This window comes from Onychostoma macrolepis, chromosome 19 (genome assembly GCF_012432095.1).
Source record: "Onychostoma macrolepis isolate SWU-2019 chromosome 19, ASM1243209v1, whole genome shotgun sequence".
Taxonomy (NCBI): Eukaryota; Metazoa; Chordata; class Actinopteri; order Cypriniformes; family Cyprinidae; genus Onychostoma; species Onychostoma macrolepis.
In genome coordinates, this window is record NC_081173.1 from 29,086,278 (window position 1) to 29,108,885 (window position 22,608).

The 22,608-nt window shown below is 36.3% G+C and overlaps 1 protein-coding gene across 3 annotated transcripts in view; it reads left to right on the forward strand.

Annotated features, from left to right (window-relative positions):
* The first annotated feature begins 4,340 nt into the window (after positions 1-4,340).
* LOC131526190 (solute carrier family 45 member 4) overlaps positions 4,341-22,608 on the forward strand; it is a 62,157-nt gene continuing 43,889 nt past the window's right edge. For 2 of the 3 annotated variants that reach the window (XM_058754349.1, XM_058754351.1), the window contains exons 1-2: positions 4,341-4,484; positions 6,333-6,424. The gene's annotated coding sequence lies outside the window, so the exon portion shown is untranslated. The remainder of the gene's footprint in view (positions 4,485-6,332; positions 6,425-22,608) is intronic. The other variant, XM_058754350.1, reaches the window with a different exon arrangement.

Consider the following 22,608-nt stretch of genomic DNA (forward strand, 5'->3'; position numbering starts at 1 on the left):
ACTGCATGGAAACCAATGAGGGTCAATGGTGGATTTTGTTACATAAATGTTGAAGTATTCAATAATCACCCTAGAAACCTGTTTGTTTACATGTTATTTCCTTCCTTTATTTTGATTGTGTGTTTTGTTCTCCTGAGCTCATTTTGAGCCTTTTTTAATGAGGTTGCAATAATGCCGCAGATTTACTCTAGCAAAGACGCGCTCGGGGGACAAAACGCTTCCTCCTTGTTTTTTCTTGGAACTGAATTAGAAGGGCTCTTTTCCTGATTAAAGTAGACCATGTGAACAGAATAAACAAGTATTTTGTCTTAACACAGTTTCAATAGAGCAATCAGCTACTAATTAAAAAGTCAATCATAGAGAATTTCATGGTCTTTTAGGCAAATGTTGAGAAGAAAAACAACACCTTCACCGTGTACAAAAAGTTCAGGTGAGTTCATCTTCTGAAACCTTGCAACACTTGTGCAACTCAGTCACTGTACAATAGCATTTGATGTGAGAAAGCAACATTTTTAATCTTTATTCACAGAAAATCTTCCCTTTTGCATCACACACATTCAAATATGGCACACATTATATTATTACATTTTTATCCCTGATTGAAAGGCCACCAACAGTAAGATCTGTAAGAGAGCCAGTTACAGGTTTATCTTTTCATTTTTAATGGTTTCATTTTTGATAATGTGAACCATTCACACCTATCTCCGAAAATGACTAAAAACGCTGTATTATGCATGTCAGGCCAGTAGTTGGCAATGTCACTTTCATTGTATCCAAAATCAAATATGAATTCATAGCATGTCCAAATTCGTAGTATTTGGAAAACAGTAGGCAAAAATGATCTGGATAACCTAATACTTTAGGTGAGATTCTGAAGCGCACATCTGATGGACACTTTACTATCCCACAAGGCCATGGGAGGGGATTTATGAATGGCAGTGAAGCAACTCAACTGTTGCTGGTAGGTCACATGACAGTGTGGATTTCATACAATCCATATTCATACTATATAGAACTTACTTTTTTAACGGTTGCAAAGTAAGCAAACTCAAATGGAGTACCTAATCAAACAGTATGCAATTTCGGACGCACTGTTTGTAACGAAAAACTATGGACCTATTAGACTGAACACATATTACACATGTGCATGATGTCACCATTTTCACAAATTCACTTTTTTGTAGTTTACACAGAGACTAAATGTGCAGGGCGTCCTCCAGGACAAGTTTGAAAACCCCTTATGTAAACAGCACCCTTCGAAACCTGTTTTCAGGCCCCCAGAGAATCTGTTGTCGTGTAAATGAAGAGCCAAAACACAAAGTTTTCCAGTGTCGTGTAAACGCTCCCTTAAATATTTCTTAAGATACATTTATTTCAAGAATACTAACAAATTCTGTGTCATTTTACGCTCTTGCGTTAAAAATAAGATAGATAAGGAGCTCCAGGGAGGGCCGAAGCCCGCAAATACAAATGCGCCGTGATTATTGGAGCCTCTTTAATGGTTCCGCCGGTTGTGAAAGTGAAGGAAGAGAAACAGAGACTCCAGATAATCACACACTTCACACGGACGAACAATAGCGGTCTGGAGCTCGGCCAGGACGCTGAGCCCCCGCGCTCTCCCACCGCAGCAGATCGACTGCTCTCCGCCGCTCAGAGTTTATCCACACAATGGCTTCCTGTCGCGGCGGTGTGTAGTCTGTGCGCCGGCCGCGATCCCAGCGAGCGGAGCGGAACACGCGGGCCTGTTTGTGTCACGCTGCTGGATGACCCGTCTTCCTCCAGACATCCATCAGCCCTCCAGCGCCGAAACAACATCTCCCTCGAGCCTTTATTACAACAGCTTGATTTATTCCTCACACTCCGACAATAAAAAACAACGAATGACCCTCAGGACGAAGCCTGACGTGTCATGACCTGAGAAAAAAATAATGGTCTGAACTTTTTTTTATTAATGTATTAATAAAACACAGCTGGGTTTAACTGAGCAGGTGATTTAGGGAAGAAATGGCTAAACTAAACAAGATCAACTAAGTTAAACATTTGTCTTCCAGAAAGCAATGAGCATATATTAAGAGCAAATAGAAATGTTTTCTTAAATATCCTGCTTTTTTGTTCTTTATTTAGTTTTCAAATAAGGCAAACACTTAAACCCACGTCAGGCCCGATTTTGAATGTCTATTGTACACATAATTATTATTGGTAACACTTTATTTTAGGGTCTCTTAACTAGTTGCGTATTAGCATGCATATTACTAGAATATTAGCCATTTATTAGTAGTAATTAAGCACATATTAATGCCTTATTCTACATGACCCTGTTCTACATCCCTAATCCTACCCAATACCTAAACTTAACAACTACCTTACTAACTATTCATAAGCAGCAAATTAGGAATTTATTGAGGGAAAAGTTATATAATAAATATTTTTTTTACATTTTGTAATATAATATTAATGTTTTGATTTAGTTTTATATTTCATTATTTTTATATTTTTTTATCATATTTTTAAACAGTTTTTTGGTTTGTTTATTTTAGTTAGATTTTTAGTCATTTTGTTTGCTATTTTTAATAGGTTTTTTTCTTTTTCTTTCTTTTTTAAACTCTTTAGGTATTTAAACTGCTGTTGTTATTTCTCCTGGGGACATATAAGTGAATAATGATTGAAATAGGGTTGACTTACACAAAAATAAGAACTTCAAGTCCTCTGGGTTTGACCTCTGTAAAGCTATTCAGCAGTTTCTTGTTGACTTCGGCGTGTGAAACGCACACAGTCGTGATCAGAACCCGTTTCCAGACCTCTAGGAGACGGTGAATTTAAACAGGAGCTTTGTTTGCGGACTGATATGTTGATGTATATGTTATCTCCTGTCAGAGGTCACGGGCAGCAGAATGGCCTGCGACAGGCTTTGACGTGCTGTTCTCAACGGAGATGGCGTGATTGAACCAGCGATACGCTCAAACAGGAAGTGTTTTGTGAGATTTCCCACTGCTTGTTATTCTTATGGATGTATTATACCCAACACTTCCACACGGTGCTGTCAGCTTCCCCTCTGTATCCCAGCACTGACTCACACTGAAACATGCGCTTTAACCTCACCGCTGAGCTGAATATCAGTTAAAACCAAGTTAATTTTGTCAGAAATGATATATAACAGAAATGATATATTCACAAATCAATAAATTGTCCTTGGACTGAATATACTGTATATTGTACAATGAAATATACACATATGCAGGCCATACTAACATAAAACACACAAATGCACTCACATACGTGTTGGTGAAGTGGGGAATGTTATTGATCATTTTGAGACATCATAATCACATCCTGTGTTTGATTGACAGCTGATGGGGTGGCACACACAGGTCATGCCCACAGGTCTGTCAGAAGAAATTAGGACAGAGTTTTTCTGAAGGCGATATATTGATCATAGTTATTAAGTATTCTGCACTGTATGAGATGTGTAGTGAGTGAGTAGAATAATGTAAATTCTTTTAATAAATAAATGTAAATATAAATAAATACAAAAACAAATTATTACATATTGTGTGTTTTATATTATGTATTTTTTATATACTATTATACTATATTTCGAATTTCATTTTAATAATTTTAGTGAATTTTCATATTGATATAAAATATTGCACATATTCAAAATAATATTTTGATTTAGTTATGATTTTTTTTATCATTTCAGTTTTAATTTTAATTTTAGATTATATTTTAATTTATGTGCTTTTTTCATTATTATTTATTTATATTTCTGCATAGTTTGAATTTTAGTTCAGTTTTAGTTTTTATTTCCAGTTAGTAATTTTAGTTCTTTATCTTAAACTAATTTCGGTTAGCCAAGATGACATTTAAGGTAATATTTTATTTTATTTCAGCTTTATTTCAATTAACACTTTTTTTAAAATTAGTTAAAAAAATTGAAAAGTAATTTTTTTTACCTTTTTTAAAAAAAATTGGATTTATTTGGTAATTTTGTTACATGCTTTTGTCTTTTGTATTAGTTTTTTTTAATAGTACTATTTAAGTTAATTTTTTTTTTATTATTTCAGCTTTATTTCAATTAACTTTATCAATTCTTATAATGCAATATTTGCTTTTTCGGTATACATTTTTACTATCCAACCCTGTTGTATACTATATATAGTGTTTATATTTTGTACATAATCACACATTGACTCATATTTGTCAGTCTGTCTGTGGCACCTCAGCAGTCAGGTGGCGGCTTATGCCGTTACCTTTAAATTCTAAACCCCGCCCTCATATGTAAATGAAGCTCCTTATCCGTCGACGGAAGCGGCTTGCGTCTGTCAGAGAGATTTCGCCTTTAAAGGCGCATTAAAAGAGCGGCTCAAGTGCAGAACCCGAGCAGAGCAGCAGCAGCAGCACAACTACAACTACAACAACACAACAACATAACAACATCATCATCTCTAAAAGACAGAAATAAACACAGGAACGCGCACGTCAGGGTGAGTGTGTTTACAATGTTGCGTTTGAGCTGCGGCGCGGCGGCGGCTCCTTTGATCATTTGATTGATGTTCTGTGCGTGTCATCATTTACATCCGACTCTTCACGCATCTGCAGCTCTGTGTGATATTAGCAGCTGATTGGTCACGTAATCACTGCGGTATTTTGATTTATATCTGCGCGCTTCATTAATGTTCACGGATGCATTAGTTTCCATCAGCAGCTATACATTATAGCATTAAGGCTTTGAATAAATGCTGCATGTCTGTTACGGGAATTAAATGTTAGTGGTTCGTCACTGGTGCAGATGATGTGAGTTGCTGGTGTTTGATCCATAAGTTGTATGTAATCGATCATATGTGGATGACTGTAGTTTTATAGCTGCAGCTGTGTGGTTTCCTGACATCAGTGTTGAGTATGTGATGTCTCAATGTGAACCTGCTGGTGGGCAGAGAGCTGATGGATGACTGTTACACAACTGTGATCTTCCTGGTGTCCCGTTCACTTTCACTGGGGTCTTGTGCACTGCATCTCGCTATGAGCTTCACAAACTCTCTCTTTTGCTCTGAATTTCAGTAGAGAGGTAGTTGCAGTCCTTACTAACATATTAAAATAGCCAAAGCACCACAGTATTACCATGTTTCTCACATGGTACCATGGGAAAATACCATGACTTTTAACATGCTTGTGAACATCTATCTATCTCATATTTTTAGATTTTACATTTTCATTTTATTAGTTTAATATTTAGACACATTATGTGCTTTTGTCTTTTATTTATTTTTTGTTAGATACAGCTATTTAGGTTTAGTTTTATCTCAGCACATCTCATTATAGTGTCATTTTAGTATTATTTATTTATATACTGTTTATATATTAATGTTTTTTTTTATTCTTTAATCTTTAGTCACTTTGTGTTTTTGACATTTTATTTAATGTTACGATTTAGGTTTAAATTCAGTTTTGGTTTTTATTTATTTCCAGTTAGCAATTTTAGTGCTTTATCAGTTAGTTGCCAAGGCAACATTTCTATTTTCATTAAAGTTTTTGATCTAATATTTATATTTGATTTTATTTCAAGTAACATTTTTAATTTTTAAAAGAATAATAATAAAAATAATAATAAGAAATTATTATTATTATCAATTAACTTAATAAAAAAAAAAAAAAGTGATTTAAAAAAAAAAAAACAGACCTTTTGTCCTGAATCTCTGGAAAGAGAGAGAGTTGCTGTCATCACTAAGAAAATAAAATACTAAAAGCACCATGGTATCACCATGTTTTTGAACATTAATCTAGCTGTCCATCTATAGCCTTCAACAAATATTCATTATTGTCCTAAGGGCATTTGTTGCATAAATGACTTATTTCCATTTCATATATTCATAGCATCACAAAAATAATAATTCTGCTGTTCAAACCATTTATTATCATGTTAATTCTGTGAGAAACATGATGAGGTGTTGGACAGCACGTCTGAGCCTCTGTTTTCCATGCAACAAAATGAGATTTATACTCCCATGATGCGTGCTTCATAACAGGCCAAAAACACAATAAAAGTGTAATATAATGACAAGCTATTGCTTTAAAGAGGTTGTTGCTTTTGCATATGTTTATTTGAATATGCAAACACAATATTAAAGCCAGTGTTCAGTTCAAACTAGGGTGACAAGGCTTGGTGAGTTTTATGTCAGCTTGTGTGTCAAGCACAGTTTTCACTCCTTTCACTGAGAATGTGTTGAAACATGTAAACTGACCTTTTGCGGCAAGCAATGCAAAACGTGTGTGTGGTTTACTGCAAACTGCTGGTTAGTGGGCTTTACTGACCCATGTCTGGACGCTCTCTACAGGTTCTCAGCCAGCTGTGCGTCCAGACAGAAGACACGACGCTGCTCTCATATGCAGTCCGACTGGATATTTATGAAGCTTTCAAGGCCTTTTGGTGAGTCATGCTGGCTTTGCGCTGCTCTTGTTCTCTCTGCTGGACTGTGTTCAAACTGATATCATATTCTCCAAGAATAGTGCATAAAAAAAAAAGTTTGTTTCTATTTTTGTATCCTTGAAGTGAGTAGTGCTTCTTTATGCCATTTATTTATTTATTTATTTATACACTTATTTATTTATCATTATTATTGTTATTATTACTATTTTCTTGGCATTTAAATATAATCATCATATTAAATAATCATATATATGATTATTTTAATATGATGATTATATTTAAATGGCAAATAAGAAAATATACATAATTAAATGGCAAGTAAATAAATATAATAATGGTTTTAAAATATAAAAATATGATTAAATATATTGGTACCCTTGTTAAATATGATCAAATAAGGCTGTGAAAATAAATCTGCATTGTTAATCCTTTTGATCTTTTATTACAAAAAATCTAACCTTTCATTTGAGAATAAGAATTTAAAATGGGGGGGGGAAAGATCATTATGAAATAAATATTTTTCTCTAATAAACACTGGCCACAATTAACGGCACCCTTTTATTCAATACTTTTTGAAACCTCCATTTGCCAGTTTAACAGCTCTAAATGTTCTCCTATAATGCCTGATGAGGTTAGAGACACCTGACAAGAGATCAGAGACCATTCCTTCATCCAGAATCACTCCAGACCCTTTAGATTCACAGCTCCATGTTGCTGCTTCTTCTCTTCAGTTCACTCATTTTCTACAGGGTTCAGGTCAGAGGACTGGAATGGCCAGCAGAAGCTTGGTTTTGTGCTCAGTGACCCATTTGTGTGTTGTTTTTGAGGTTTGTGTTTGGATTATTGTACGGTTGGAAGATCCAAACATGGCCCATTATAAGATTTCTAACAGAGTCGGTCACTTATTGATTTTTTATCTGTTGGTATTTGATAGAATCCATGATGCCATGTGTCTAAACAAGATGTCCAGGACCTCCAGCAGAAATATAGGCCCACAACATCAAAAATACAGCAGTATATTTCATTGTACACATGGGGTACTTTTTATCCCTGCGTTCACCAAACCCATCTTGAGTGTTTGCTGCTAAAAAGCTCATTTTTTAGTTTCATCTGACCATAGAAGCCAGTCCCATTTGAAGTTCCAGTCGTGTCTGATAACTGAATATGCTGGAGTTTGTTTTTGGATGATCTAGGAGAATTTTTCTTGAAACCCTCCCAAACAACATGTGCTGATGTAGGTGCTGTTTGAAAATTTTTATTTATTTATTTTTATTTTTATTTTTTTAAGTTTTCTGACCCTGAGACTCAACTATTTTCTGCAATTCTCCAGCTGTGGTCCTTGGAGAGTCTTTAGCCACTCAAACTCTCCTCCTCACCGTGCATTAGGACGATATAGACACACGTCCTCTTCCAGGCAGTTTCCTAACATTTTATGTTGATTGGAAATTCTTAATTATTGCTCTGATGGTGGAAATGGGAATTTTCACTGCTCTAGCTCTCTTCACTAACAGCCACTTCACTAATTTGTGAAGCTCAATTATCTTTTTCTGCACATCAGAAATATATTATTTGTTTTTTCTCATTGTGATGGATGATTAAGGGAATTTGGGCTTTGTTTTCCCTCCTATTTATATTTCTGTGACACAGGAAGTCATGGCTGGATAATTTCATGTTCATAATCACCCTGGAGTGCTCAAAATTGTAAATATGAATGAGAATATACTTCAGAGATATTTTACTCATAATAATTTCTAGGGGTTCAAATAATTGTCCAACATGTATTTGAGAAAAACATTTATTTCATAATGAGATTTTCCCCCATTTTCAATTGTTTTAGTTCAGTGAAAGGTTAGATTTGTCAATTTTTTTTTTTTTTTTTCTCTAAATAAAAAATCGAAACTATTAATAATGTAGGTTTATTTTCACAGCCTTCTTTAATCATATTTACCAAGGGTACCAACAATTCTGACCACGTGTGTGTGTGTGTATAATATGATATAATAATAATAATAATAATTTATTATTATTGTTGTTGTTTTTATTTTATAATTTCTTCCTTTACCAAAGCAGCTGAATTGTTTAGAATTTACCTGTGAGGTTTCCATCTGTGTTGTGTAATCTGATCTGGTCACATCAGTCACATGATCAGTGTGAAACTCACAGTGCAGCAGCTTGGAGTTTGTCGAGCTTCAAGGTAGTTGAACTGCAAGTTACTGTTTTAATGAAGTAGCTGGCTGGACTACAAGATGACATAATTAATTTGTTTAAATCATAGCTTTGCTTATCTGGCAGAATCTGGCATCTGTTTTCATTGGGTGCCAGGGTTAAACTTGTCCAAATTGAGCATTCACACTGATTTGTGAGAGCTCTGGTGGGTTTGTGAATGGCTCTCGTGATCCGTGTGGGATACGCAGTGTAATTGGACGGGCCGCAGTGCTGGATTCTCCCAGTGTGCCTCAGGCTGCATCTGCCAGTGAACGCTTTACATCACAGTCTGACCACTCACCGCACAGACCTGATGTTTGCATGAATCCAGACCACTGAAATGCTGATTGCTGCCCTGCCATCAGATAGTTTGCTTTACTCATTCCAGAAAAGAGGATTTTTTTTTTTTTTTAAAGCAGTGCCAGAGAAACACTTTTTGATTTCGAGTGGTTGCCAGGTTGTTCTTGGTGGTTGCTAGGGTGTTTTGAAAACTTTTTCTTTCTTAGTTTAAAGAACATTTTGAAAAAATGAAAGAATCTTTTTCTGCTATAAAGAACATTTTTGTGGACTGAAAACATTACATGTTAAAGGTTCTGCATGGAACCAACGCCAATAAAGAACCTTTATTTTTAATTGTATGGCATCCTGTTTGTGTCTAAAAAATGTTGACTTATTTCAATTAGTTTGTCCTTGTCTACTGTTATTGCTTTTGCAGAAACAGAATGCCATAATTTTGGAAACATCCTTTCATTAATGGCAGACCGAGACATAAACAAAGAATATACACATAATTATATACTTAGGTGTGTGCGATATTGACAAAAAATTATATCTTGATAATTTTTGGAGGGATTTTTTCCCCAATAACAATAATTAAACAATATTTTGCTGAGTATGCTTGGCTGGTTTAGGCCTGTCATGGATAAATAAATGACACTAAAACAGCAAGTCCCTGTCTTAATGAGTGAATCATTGAATTATTCACTCAAACAATTCGTTCAAAACAGCGGATTCGTTTAGAAATGAAGCAAGTGACTGTCTTTATGAATGGATCATTGAATCACTGACTTAAAAAATTCTTTCAAAAACAGATTAATTCAGGAACAAATTTCTGAGATGCAAAAATGTTCTAATCCAGCTTTGCTTGAAGAGCTTTTTGTTGGCGAAACAGACAATATTGTGTCTAAAATGTAACTCTCTGTTTGTATAAAATCAGTATCGCACTCGTACACCTCATAATGTACTTAAAATTTAAGCATGTAACTGTTAATGACTGGTTTCCCCAAAGCAGTGGCCACTGGTCATGAAAACAGATATTTTAGCGGAATCAACTTCTGAATGGTTTGCTTATATTTGTGTACATGAGTAGGGATACAAGCAAGCTTTGTAACATCAAACAAACACATATTCACTTTAAGGGATAAGGCACGGGAGGTTTTGTTATGTTGCCAGTATATTAAGTTTATTATTATTTTATTTTATGAATGACTGCCTGTGTGTTTTAGTGACACAAGAATGCTATGTTGACCAATCAGCATACAGGATGTTTTAATGCATCATTCTTAATGATCATTACTTCGGTCTTCGTGAGAATTGTATTTCTTGAGGCTGTTTGGTGTTGTAATGAATTCAGTGGCGCAGATGAATGCAGTGTGTTATTCCTTTCACAGCAGCGACTGTTGCATAAGATCTTTATTTAGTAAAAGCCTCTCAACGCTGAGGAGTTTGAGTCCGGGACGGACGCTGTAAAGCTCTGCGCTTTCACCTCTGTTCGAAGCGCTCCTCAATGAGGCATATTAAAGTCACACAATCACTTTATTTCTTTTTGACTTATGATTTAGCCTGTATTTATTCATGCACCGTAGCTCCAGTCGCATTTTTTAAGTAAGTAATTTCACAAAGTTATGTAATTATGTGGTCACTAGGATCTTCTTGGGGATTTTAGAATGTTGTTGTTTATTGCTGCTAGTATGGTCTGGGTGGTTGCTAGGGTGTTCTGCTGGGTTTTTAGAATGTTGTTGTTTGTTACTAGGGTGTTCTGGGTGGTTGCTAGGGTGTTCTGAGGGGGTTTTAGGATTTTGTTTGTTGCTAGGGTGTTCTGAGGGTTTTTTAGAATGTTGTAGTTTGTTACTAGGGTGTTCTGGGTGGTTGCTAGGGTGTTCTGAGGGGGTTTTAGGATGTTATTTGTTGCTAGGGTGTTCTGAGGTTTTTTTTTAGAATGTTGTAGTTTGTTGCTAGGATGTCCTGGATGGTTGCTAGGCTGTTTACTGAAGTCTCTGTGATTTATTTTTATCTCCGAATATGACTCGGGTCCCTCCTTCACTGCATGTCTGTGGGTTTTTTTTAAGCCTTGCCCTATCATTATGCCTTTGTGTTTCTCTCTGTGGGCTAGTCATAAGGTGCTAATAGAGAAGACGTTCACAGATGTCACAGAATTGCATGCTGGGTAAGTGAGATTGCCCAGAGACAGCAGGAACAATCATCCTTCAGCTCTATGGATGCTTAAGTGTTTCAAACTCCTTCATTTGTCCTTCACCCTCCTCCTGTTCAGCTCAGGTCAGAGGTAACCTTTAAGCAGCATCTAATGAAGACACAGGTCAGACTCATAGAGGGCATTTTGAGATGGATAGTTCACCCAAAAATGAACATTTGCTGTTAATTTGCTCATCCTCAGGCCATCCAAATGTAGGTGACTTATTATCTTTAGTAGAACAGTAAAGAAGATTTTTAGCTGAAACTGTGGTCCTTGGTGATTCATTAAATGTAAGTCAGCAGCTGCCTGTTTTTGAGAGTCAAAAAAGCAGATCAGGAAACAAAAAATGAATACCCATGGCTCCTGATAATATATAGAGGTCTTATGAAGGGAAACCATCAGTCTGTGCAAGAAACTGAACATTATTACCTGTAATCTAGAGCCTCAGGCAAATGGGAAATACAATTATTTTCCGCAAACTTATTCATTCGGTCTGGTCATTTCAATGAACTGGTTCAGTTCATTTGTGTAATCAGGCAATGACATAACGCATATTCAATTCATTTAAAGCACCCAATAATGACATGAAACATGGATGTTTTATGTTTAAAGCATGTAAAGTGAATAAACCAGTCTTCTTCATCTCAGCTTTTTGCATAAACATTGGTTTCATCTGCTGATATCAGCTGCTCATCGGTCTTTGGTTAGAGTCAAACTGTTTCCTCAGTTTGGTGACTGTTGGAGGAACTGGAGTGCTGAATCAGTTCATTCATCACAGGATCAGATATGCCACTTTTTTGGCTAATTTCTAATCGGAGTGACTGTCGGACCTCTGAAAGGGATTTTTATTTGAGTAACTTGTAAATCTGTGCTGCTTAAGCCGCAAACCATTTCAGACATTTCAGTCCGATTTGGTAAACCGATTCGCCTAGTTCACTAAAAAGAATCAGTTCAAAAGAATGATTCGTTCGTGAACTGGACATCGCTCTGCACCATTTGCCTGAGGCTCAGGATTACAGGTTATAATGTTGTAAATAATGTTCAGTTTCTTGCACAGACCGATTATTTCACTTCATGAGACCTCAATATATCATCAGGAGCCACCGGTATTAATTTGGTCTTGCCTGTATCTGCTTTTTTGACTCTCACTGTGATGTTATCCACTGACTTGCATTTTATGACTGACCAAGGACCATGCTTTCAGCTAAATATCCTCTTCACTGTTCTACTGAAGACAAAAAAGCCACATACATATTGGATAGCTCGAGGGTGAGTAAATTAACAGCAAATTAAGTATTTTAATTTTAAGTATTTTCCAAGTATGTTAACCTGTAGTTAAGCTGACCTTTCATGCACTTAAAACACAGCAGTTTTGGATGTTACAGGACATTCTGATGCTTGCTGACTCATTTAGCCTCCAACAGTGTTCCTCCCAGACTGGTTTTGGTTGTAGAGCACATTGTTTTATTTGCAATGAGGTTGTGGTGTGAATGGGCTGCATGTCGACTTGGATAACAGGTTTCTCGAGTTAAGTCGTAGTAATCCTAAATGTCATGTCGGTTGTTGAGATGTTGTGAATCTCTGACTCTCAGGTGTTGGTCTTATCAGACAGGTTTCTCTATTGTGTGCTGTTTTAGCTCTTTATGTTGTGCTTGTGTGGTCATGTCTCCAGGTGAGTTTGCCGTCATTATGAGGAGAGAGTTGGCTTTTGCTCAGGAATAACATTAACATGTGGCCCTGAGAACCAGACAGATCGTTCTGTGTTTGTTTGCACTGGTGTCCGTCCATCTGTCCAGGACGGTCTCTTGTGCTCATGGTGTCTACAGCTTGGGTCACTGCTGCTACTTTAGGGATTTTTTTGGGGGGTGTTGCATGTTGTGTCTGGGATATTATTATTTTATTTTTTTAAATTTATTTAGTTTGTAATTTAAATTTTTTGGTAACATTGCTTATCTACATGTACCGGGACAATTCACTGTGAAGAAAAAGCACTGAATGAATGCCCTTACTTTGGTAATTTGGTTGTGGTTTTTCCTAATGAATAAACTATATTTTGTGTGTAACTGAAATAAAACAAGTTTGTTAAAATACTAAAATCTAAATAAAAATAAATATTTTAAAAAAGCAAAAACTAATAAAAATGACAAGCACATAACAAAATTACTTTAAATGTAAACTGAAAATATAAAAAGAAGCTAATTTAAAATGCTATAAAATATATATATATATGTATGTACAGTGGGTATGGAAAGTATTCAGACCCCTTAAATTTTTCAATCTTTGTTATATTGCAGCCATTTGCTAAAATCATTTAAGTTCATTTTTTTCCCTCAATGTACACACAGCACCCCATATTGACAGAAAAACACAGAATTGTTGACATTTTTGCAGATTTATTAAAGAAAAACTGAAATATCACATGGTCCTAAGTATTCAGACCCTTTGCTGTGACACTCATATATTTAACTCAGGTGCTGTCCATTTCTTCTGATCATCCTTGAGATGGTTCTACACCTTCATTTGAGTCCAGCTGTGTTTGATTATACTGATTGGACTTGATTAGGAAAGCCACACACCTGTCTATATAAGACCTTACAGCTCACAGTGCATGTCAGAGCAAATGAGAATCATGAGGTCAACCCTTTGCTCAGTATTTAGTAGAAGCACCCTTTTGATCTAATACAGCCATGAGTCTTTTTGGGAAAGATGCAACAAGTTTTTCACACCTGGATTTGGGGATCCTCTGCCATTCCTCCTTGCAGATCCTCTCCAGTTCTGTCAGGTTGGATGGTAAACGTTGGTGGACAGCCATTTTTAGGTCTCTCCAGAGATGCTCAATTGGGTTTAAGTCAGGGCTCTGGCTGGGCCATTCAAGAACAGTCACGGAGTTGTTGTGAAGCCACTCCTTCGTTATTTTAGCTGTGTGCTTAGGGTCATTGTCTTGTTGGAAGGTAAACCTTCGGCCCAGTCTGAGGTCCTGAGCACTCTGGAGAAGGTTTTCGTCCAGGATATCCCTGTACTTGGCCGCATTCATCTTTCCCTCGATTGCAACCAGTCGTCCTGTCCCTGCAGCTGAAAAACACCCCCACAGCATGATGCTGCCACCACCATGCTTCACTGTTGGGACTGTATTGGACAGGTGATGAGCAGTGCCTGGTTTTCTCCACACATACCGCTTAGAATTAAGGCCAAAAAGTTCTATCTTGGTCTCATCAGACCAGAGAATCTTATTTCTCACCATCTTAAACTCCATGCGGGCTTTCATGTGTCTTGCACTGAGGAGAGGCTTCCGTCGGGCCACTCTGCCATAAAGCCCCGACTGGTGGAGGGCTGCAGTGATGGTTGACTTTCTACAACTTTCTCCCATCTCCCGACTGCATCTCTGGAGCTCAGCCACAGTGATCTTTGGGTTCTTCTTTACCTCTCTCACCAAGGCTCTTCTCCCTGATAGCTCAGTTTGGCGGACGGCCAGCTCTAGGAAGGGTTCTGGTCATCCCAAACGTCTTCCATTTAAGGATTATGGAGGCCACTGTGCTCTTAGGAACCTTAAGTGCAGCAGAAATGTTTTTGTAACCTTGGCCAGATCTGTGCCTTGCCACAATTCTGTCTCTGAGCTCTTCAGGCAGTTCCTTTGACCTCATGATTCTCATTTGCTCTGACATGCACTGTGAGCTGTAAGGTCTTATATAGACAGGTGTGTGGCTTTCCTAATCAAGTCCAATCAGTATAATCAAACACAGCTGGACTCAAATGAAGGTGTAGAACCATCTCAAGGATGATCAGAAGAAATGGACAGCACCTGAGTTAAATATATGAGTGTCACAGCAAAGGGTCTGAATACTTAGGACCATGTGATATTTCAGTTTTTCTTTTTTAATAAATCTGCAAAAATGTCAACAATTCTGTGTTTCTCTGTCAATATGGGGTGCTGTGTGTACATTGAGGAAAAAAAAAGAACTTAAATGATTTTAGCAAATGGCTGCAATATAACAAAGATTGAAAATTTTAAGGGGGTCTGAATACTTTCTGTACCCACTGTATGTATGTATGTATGCGTGTTATATTTGTATAAATATTTATAATGTAGTCATTTTAGTGCAGGGCTATTCAATTAATTTCATTTGAGGGCCGGATTATCGAATTGAACATTTGAAGGGGGCCAAGGATGCGGGGGGCTGTCCCGATCTTTTTCTGGGGGGCCTATAAAATTGTATCAACTGAAAAAGGTGTAGCACTCACTCTTGACGAGAAACTTTATTAATTAAAATGACGTTTCGGCCATTATCAAGGCCTTCATCAGACATCTACTAAAATTGGAAATTAAATTTAAATGCATATTCAGCAGTAAAATTAACTAATATTACCAACAGTAACATCTATAAAAGGTTAACATTAGTGCTGTCTGTCATTCAATTAAAAAAAAATCACACTTTTTGTTTTTTCTGTAATTAATAAAAAAAAATGACTAAACACGTGAATATATTTGTGTTGTCATATTTTCACAGTGAATGTCCAAATTAATATAGAAACAACATAAAGATGGTATGTTTTAAATAAGTGTTTAATGGCATCTTTTTATTAGCTTATTATTAATGAATTATCATTGATACAAATAAAGTTACTGTTGTCTCTATTAAATCCATTTTTTCCTTTAATTTTAGCCATTAATTATAGCCATTTAATATTACAGTATTATTGAAATGTTATATTATTTTTTTAACATTTAATAGGCTTTGAACAATATTACAACTTTTTATGTGAACTTAAAACAATCTTCACATAAACTATAAATTGTATGCATAAGCTATACTGATTATTCTTTATTCAAGCTTCAAAAGTTAATCAGCGAGCAGAACACTGTCTTTAAACTTGTTTAAACCAGTGGTGTAGTCTACGTGATACGCAGGTATACGCCGTATACCCACTAGGAACGGTCAAGGATTTGCGTATACCCACTTAAAAAAGCTCGCGGATACGTAACAACATCGTTTTCACCCTGTCGGTTTTGCGAAGCACCGACTTTTTGATAATCACTCCGTATTTCTGTTGACCACTATTGCCTTTGTGCAACTCTTGCACAGCATTGAGTGCGCAGCACAGCAAGCTTGAAATGAACTAATGTGAATCACTAAAGGAGATATGAAATGAACTACACCCTTTCAGTGTTTTCGTAAGCCTGCGCCTGAAGCTGCTGCTGTTGTTTTGTTTATGAATGAATCTGCGTTTTTAAACGAATCTAGTGAGTCCATTCAATTACCCATCCATAAAGACAGTCACTGCCTGAGTCCCAATGTGCATACTATCCATTCTAAATGTGATATTAGTCATTTTCAATACTATTTAGGCCAGATAGGTTGGATATATGCACATTGGGACGCAGGGACTTGCTTTGTTCTTGAATGAATCAGCCGTTCGAACGAATCAATTGAATGAATGATTCAGTGATAAAATCAGTAACTTGCCGCCACCTATGGGCAGTTTTAGTTTCGTTTTTAAAGTATAATTTCAGTAGTTTAAATGATTGAATATTTCTATATTCAAAATTTTGTGTTTAAAACATTAATCTCAACATGAATTTATGAAGTTAATTGCTCTCATGCCACCTCTGAGCCTCATTAAATGTTTGTAAAATACCTACAAGCCACTTTTGTGTTCTTCTGTGCCACCTCTGTAGACCAAGTGAATTTTGTTAATACTGATTTTATTTGATCGGTAACTTATTCTTCTTATTCCATTGTTTTAATTGGACATTTTGAAAAAAAGAAAAAAAAAAAAAAAAAAGCTTATAAAAATACACTTTTGAATTTGACATAAAAGATAAAATACTTTGAATAAAGTTAGAAAAAATGCCCCTGTAAATCACTTTAAGGAGTCCAATATTACTTATGGGAAGGCTAATTTTTGTTATTGTGCTCCTTTTTTTTTTTTTTTGTACAAGTGCACAAGTGCTCCTAAAAATAAAAGTAAGCGTAGACCCCTGTTTAGTGAGTGTGGTGGTGCTTATGAGGGGCTTCTCTGGGATGAGACTGGGAGGGAAAAACCACAGTATACTCACTACAAAAAACTAGACTACACCACTGGTTTAAACTAATGTTAGAATTGTGGATATCTCATAAATCCCTCACATAAGCGCTTGTCAACGCTGCCATCTGTTGATGTTGCGGTCTCCGGTACAGTAGATTGTTGTTATTACGTCTCTCCCTTTTCTTTTTGGCCGGCCTGGGCCAGTGTTGCCACCTTGTGGACAAATTAATTAGTGCAAGAACAATTCAAGGCGACTGTGCGACCTGCGTACTCTTCCTCGGGCCGGATGAAGATGATTGGCGGGCCGGATTGGGCCCGCGGGCTGCCAATTGAATAGCCCTGTTTTAGTACTTAAACTGAAATAAAATTGAGTTGAGGTTTTTATATAATGTTATTTTGTTTTACCTTTATTTCAATTATGAAAAAATTATTTTAATTTAGTTTTAGTTAACAAAACACAAGTGATGTGAATTTGCGAGTTGCAAAGCTAATGGCACAATACTCTAAGCATAAACCATGCACAGGTTGCTCAAATATGGGGTAAAATAGTACATTTTTAAATAAATATGAGCTATTTTTATCTATATCACTATTGTGATGTCTAATAAGTACGCTTGTATTTCACTCATTTCTTCAGTGTTTTTTTCACTAAGCTCAATGCAGTGTTTTGCACTTCCACTCAAAGAAACTATAATTGGTCAAAACGGCTTTTGCTGTCTATGACTAGGTTTGGGTTTGTTATAACATCTTCACAAAGGTTTGAAATTGATCTTTTGCACATTTTAAGCTCCGGTCCTCATTTAAAGACGATTAAAATATTAAATATGAATGCTAATCTGCGCTGAGCCTGTAAGAATTTCTCCTTCCAGCGATGCTGCAGCATCAAATCTGAGCGTGTAATGGATTGTCATTTGAGACCCTGTTCGGATGATGCTGAGGCTGCGTGTCACTTCCTGTCATCTGCACTCTCATGCTGCGTTCCAAGTTGAAACATCTTACATTTGACAATTTTATATAGTCTGATGCTTGGAAGATGATTAAAAACAAACGATAATTGCATGTTAATGTAATTTAGAAACATTAGGGATATGAATGCATTTGAATGTCATCATTAACTGTGTACATCTTGCTGGAAATACGACATCAAAAGAGCAACTTGAGGATGAATTAATGTGATGTTTGTCTGCCGTCAGCTAGATCTCGTTTAAGTGCGAGTTACATAATCAGCATTAGAAAGCTGCGAGTAAGAGTTTTCTTAACCAGAACAGATTGCATAAAATGCGAGTCATTTTAACTGGTTAGGATTTTTTTTCCGCTCATATTCATTCTTGCATAACGCTTTACGTGTGTCAGCACTCCCTGAGGGCCGGCGCTCACATAACCCTAGATAAACCCAGTTAAAAAATTATGTGACTAGTTAATTTTGGGAGCTGAACCTTCCAAACAGGACATTTGAATTGACATAAATGATTCAAACAGGATTCATTAATAATTAATGCAGCTGAAAGAATAGTGTGTGTCTGCAGGGCTAGAGATGAATAGCTAACAAACGAATGGCTCTTGTAACTGCAGCACAGATAGTGTACATAAAGAAAGCTTTGTGAACTCTGAATATCTAAGAGAGATGAGCCGACTAATAAGCACACAACATGAAGCCTAGTGAGCATTTTAAGGTCATTACTGCTTTCTAAAATGCCTTAGTTTCTGTCCAAAAGTAAGGCAGCATCTCATATATTCTGTGCAGAGCATACAAAATCATAATTTATAACTACATGCATACATTTATAACTACTAGACATGGCAAATGTGCATGCAAAATTTTATTATCACTGAATACCAAACAAAATATTGATGCAAATTTTGTGTCACACTGGGTTATCATAAACTTAAAAATTGTTACTTGAAACCAGCATTATTACAGATCACTACAGTTAAACTAAAAATATAAATTAATGAAACTAAACGCACACACACACACACACACACACACACACACACACACACACACACACACACACACATATATATATATATATATATATATATATATATATATAATATATATACACACACACACACACAGATTTTATATATATAAAATCAATCATATTATAAATTGAGAAAATTTAAATTAAAACAGAAAATATTCAAAATATTAATGAAGTATAATAGTATCTCTCAATTAAACTAAAATAATGCTTAAAATAAAATAATGAAAATGCATATTAACTGAAGTGTGTGTGTAGTAACTAATAAGAATGCACAACAATATTACTACATCTTTAACTTAAAGTATAAACAAAATAACAATTCAATATATTAACAAAAGGTATAATAGTATATTGACGCTGCTGATGATAATTCTTTGTTAAACATTTTGTCAAACTCTATTGAAATGAACTGTATGTCGAGTGTAAGCTATTTCCTTTCAGATCATGGACTTATGAGGCTCTGTTTCAGTTTGAATGTGGATAACATTGCATGTGTTTGTTGTAGACAGCAGCAGTACAGTTCACTACGGAGCTCTTGTTTTCCCTTATGTGTCTGTGATCAACTCAGACTAGTTTTTGAATTCGGTCTTCAGCAAGAACTATGTATATTTTTTTTCTTGGCCTTATCAGACAGTGAAGCGTGTGTATCATAAGAGGTCGACGGTGCCAAAGGCCTCGCTTTCTCAGACCGGAATTTTCCATCCAGGTTCATGTGCTGTGGGAGGAGCCCAGTGTGGTATTTTTGCAAGTCTTAGTTTGGGAGTTTGGAGCTGTTGTTGTGTTTAACAAGTGTTGTTTCTACTGCACTGGGAACCAGTCAGGTTTGGATCAAGGACGATGTTGTCTGGAACAAAATATCCTCCTACTTGTATTGCTGTGTTTTGAATTGCATGCTTCCACATACTCGTACCATTTCTTCAGTTTGCAGGACGTATATTGAGCAGTCAACGTATATGCATGCAATATCAGAATACAGTATGGAACTAACTAGATGCCATTTGCTGAAATGAATGTGCAATTTAATTGCATATTGTTCTTGGAAAATTCTATAATTTGCATACTATTCTAAATACTTGTGAGTAGGGAGAATATCGTTGTAAAACAGCATAACCAAGGCACATTACCCATAATGCATGTGTTTCCAGAGAAGGTCACTGCTGTCACCGAGAGTTTGTGATTTATGAGTCCTCGTGAGCGTGTCGCATTTCTGACCTGCCCCTTTCTCTTTGGTTGCAGTTTGCGGTAGAGCTGCACAATTAATTGAAATAAAACAGACACGTGTTCGTTTACACGTGTGTGTGTGTGTGTGTGTGTGTGTGACTCATATTACGGTGTTTTCAGCGACTTGGTTCACAGTATATGGTTTTGCATTCAAACACATCTGTTTTAAGTTTGAGTCGTTTTATAATGTGCATTTGGGAAACGAATCGTACGTCAACCATCTTGACATTCTTATGATGATGAACGCAACAAAAGAAAATCTTTTTTTGAATATTTTTCCATCAAAATTATGCTTTAGACAACTAACTATTAGAAATATTATCATTTTTATCACTTCCTATTATTATTTATTAAATGCAATTTGTTTTATACTGAAATTACAATAGTAATAGTTCTATTTTTAGTAATAAAATTGAAAAGAAAAAGTAGTAGTAGTAGTACTTTGTGAAATTGAAATAGAACACTATAATAATATATTAATATAGCACTTGCATATTGCGCTTTTGTTGGTTTTGATTGCTTCTATTGTCCTCATTTGTAAGTCGCTTTGGATAAAAGTGTCTGCTAAATAACATAATGTAAATAACAAAACTAAATTGAAATTTTAAAATAAACCCCAAATCAAATAGATAAGTAACAGAAATGAAAGAAATCTCTTCAAATAAACAAAATTAGGCTTTGTCTGTGCTCTTTCAATTTAAAATTAGAGGCAACCACTGCATTTTAATCATGATCCAAACAAAGATGCAGCATACATGCAACATGAGCAGTTTTTAATCTAAATTAGACTGTATAATTTCGAAATTTGAAGAAAAAACAGCAGACGAGTTGAATGAGACGCAGATTCTCTGCCAGCAGGTGGCGCTTTAAGCGTTTCCTTGGTTTCCGCTGTAAACAAAGCAGCACTTATGAACTGTAATATGCATTATACAGAGGCAAGATGAAAAGAAAAAATACCATCTAAACTTTTCTAAAGACAGTAATTTCCCCTCAGACATACATTCATATAAACTCCTACCCCTAATTGAATCGTGATTTGTTTAGCATCTCAACCGATTTGAAGTGTCTCACATTTGAATCGATTTTCAACCGGCTCACGGTTAATCGTTACATTACTAGTAGTAGTATTTATTTATTTATTTATTTTCAGAGCCATATTGGTATATACTAACAAAATTTCAGCCAAATTGTGCAAACCTGGAATTTTTATCTGACAATCCCAAATCATGCCCTAGTTTGTGGTTGCTTTGTTTCTGGATTATATTTTGATTGAGTAAATTTGTATGTTTTTGTGCATTTCATCTTGTAGTCTAGGAATAGCATCAGGATCCAGACCTGGTCTCTGTTGCCAAGCGTCACGTTTTTTTACCGATTCTCTGGAAGCTCGGTTGTTATAATTTATGCTGAGTCACAAAATTAATCAGCACAGTTAATTCCCTTTTATCAGTGCGAGTAAGAGAAGAAGCCAATGTTTGCTAATGCTGAGGATCACGTTCACGAACGGGCCAACCAGACCACGAATTCAGCCCCAGCGCAACCCAACACCTCGCCTTAAACTGGGTCAGGGCCAACATCAACACCCTCCTGTCCCTGTTCCACACACCTGCCGGCCCACGTGACGCGAAGCGACGTCATCATGAACAAATCACAACATCTGAGTCTCCTTCAAAGTTGCACTGCAGTTCCTGATTGATTACGTTTAAAGGGACAGTTCACCCAGAAATGAAAATCCTGTCATCATTTACTCACCCTGGAGTTGTTCCAAACCTTGAGTTTCTTTCTTCTGCATAACACACAAAAGAAGATATTTTGAAGAATGTTGGTAACCAAACAACCAAACCTTCAATGGTATGGAAGTCAGTGGCTACCGTCAACAGTTTGATGGCAGAATTTCCATTTTTGGGTGAACTGTCTCTTTAAGGTCACAGCTAATTGCAGTGTGTCAGAGGAGGGCGGAAAACGATAAATAAAGCTCACATTGATGCCTTGTAATGTTGTTTACTCATCTGAGCTTTGTGTCAGAGTTGTTTGTTTTCCATAAGAGCTTTCCAGGTAGATGCCGCTCCTCTAATAGATCATGTTGGGACGTCCCTTCAGGGATGATGGTCTTATTTTAGCGCTGTAAGCCGCCTCACATCTTTCTGGGAGAGCGGAGGACTTGCTGTCTTGTGTTTGGGATGTTTTTGGGCGTCTGCCCGTTTGGCTTGGTCTCTGGTCTCCGTCTGCGCTGGCAAGCGACGATGAGGAGAGTCTGATGCTCACGTCTGAAA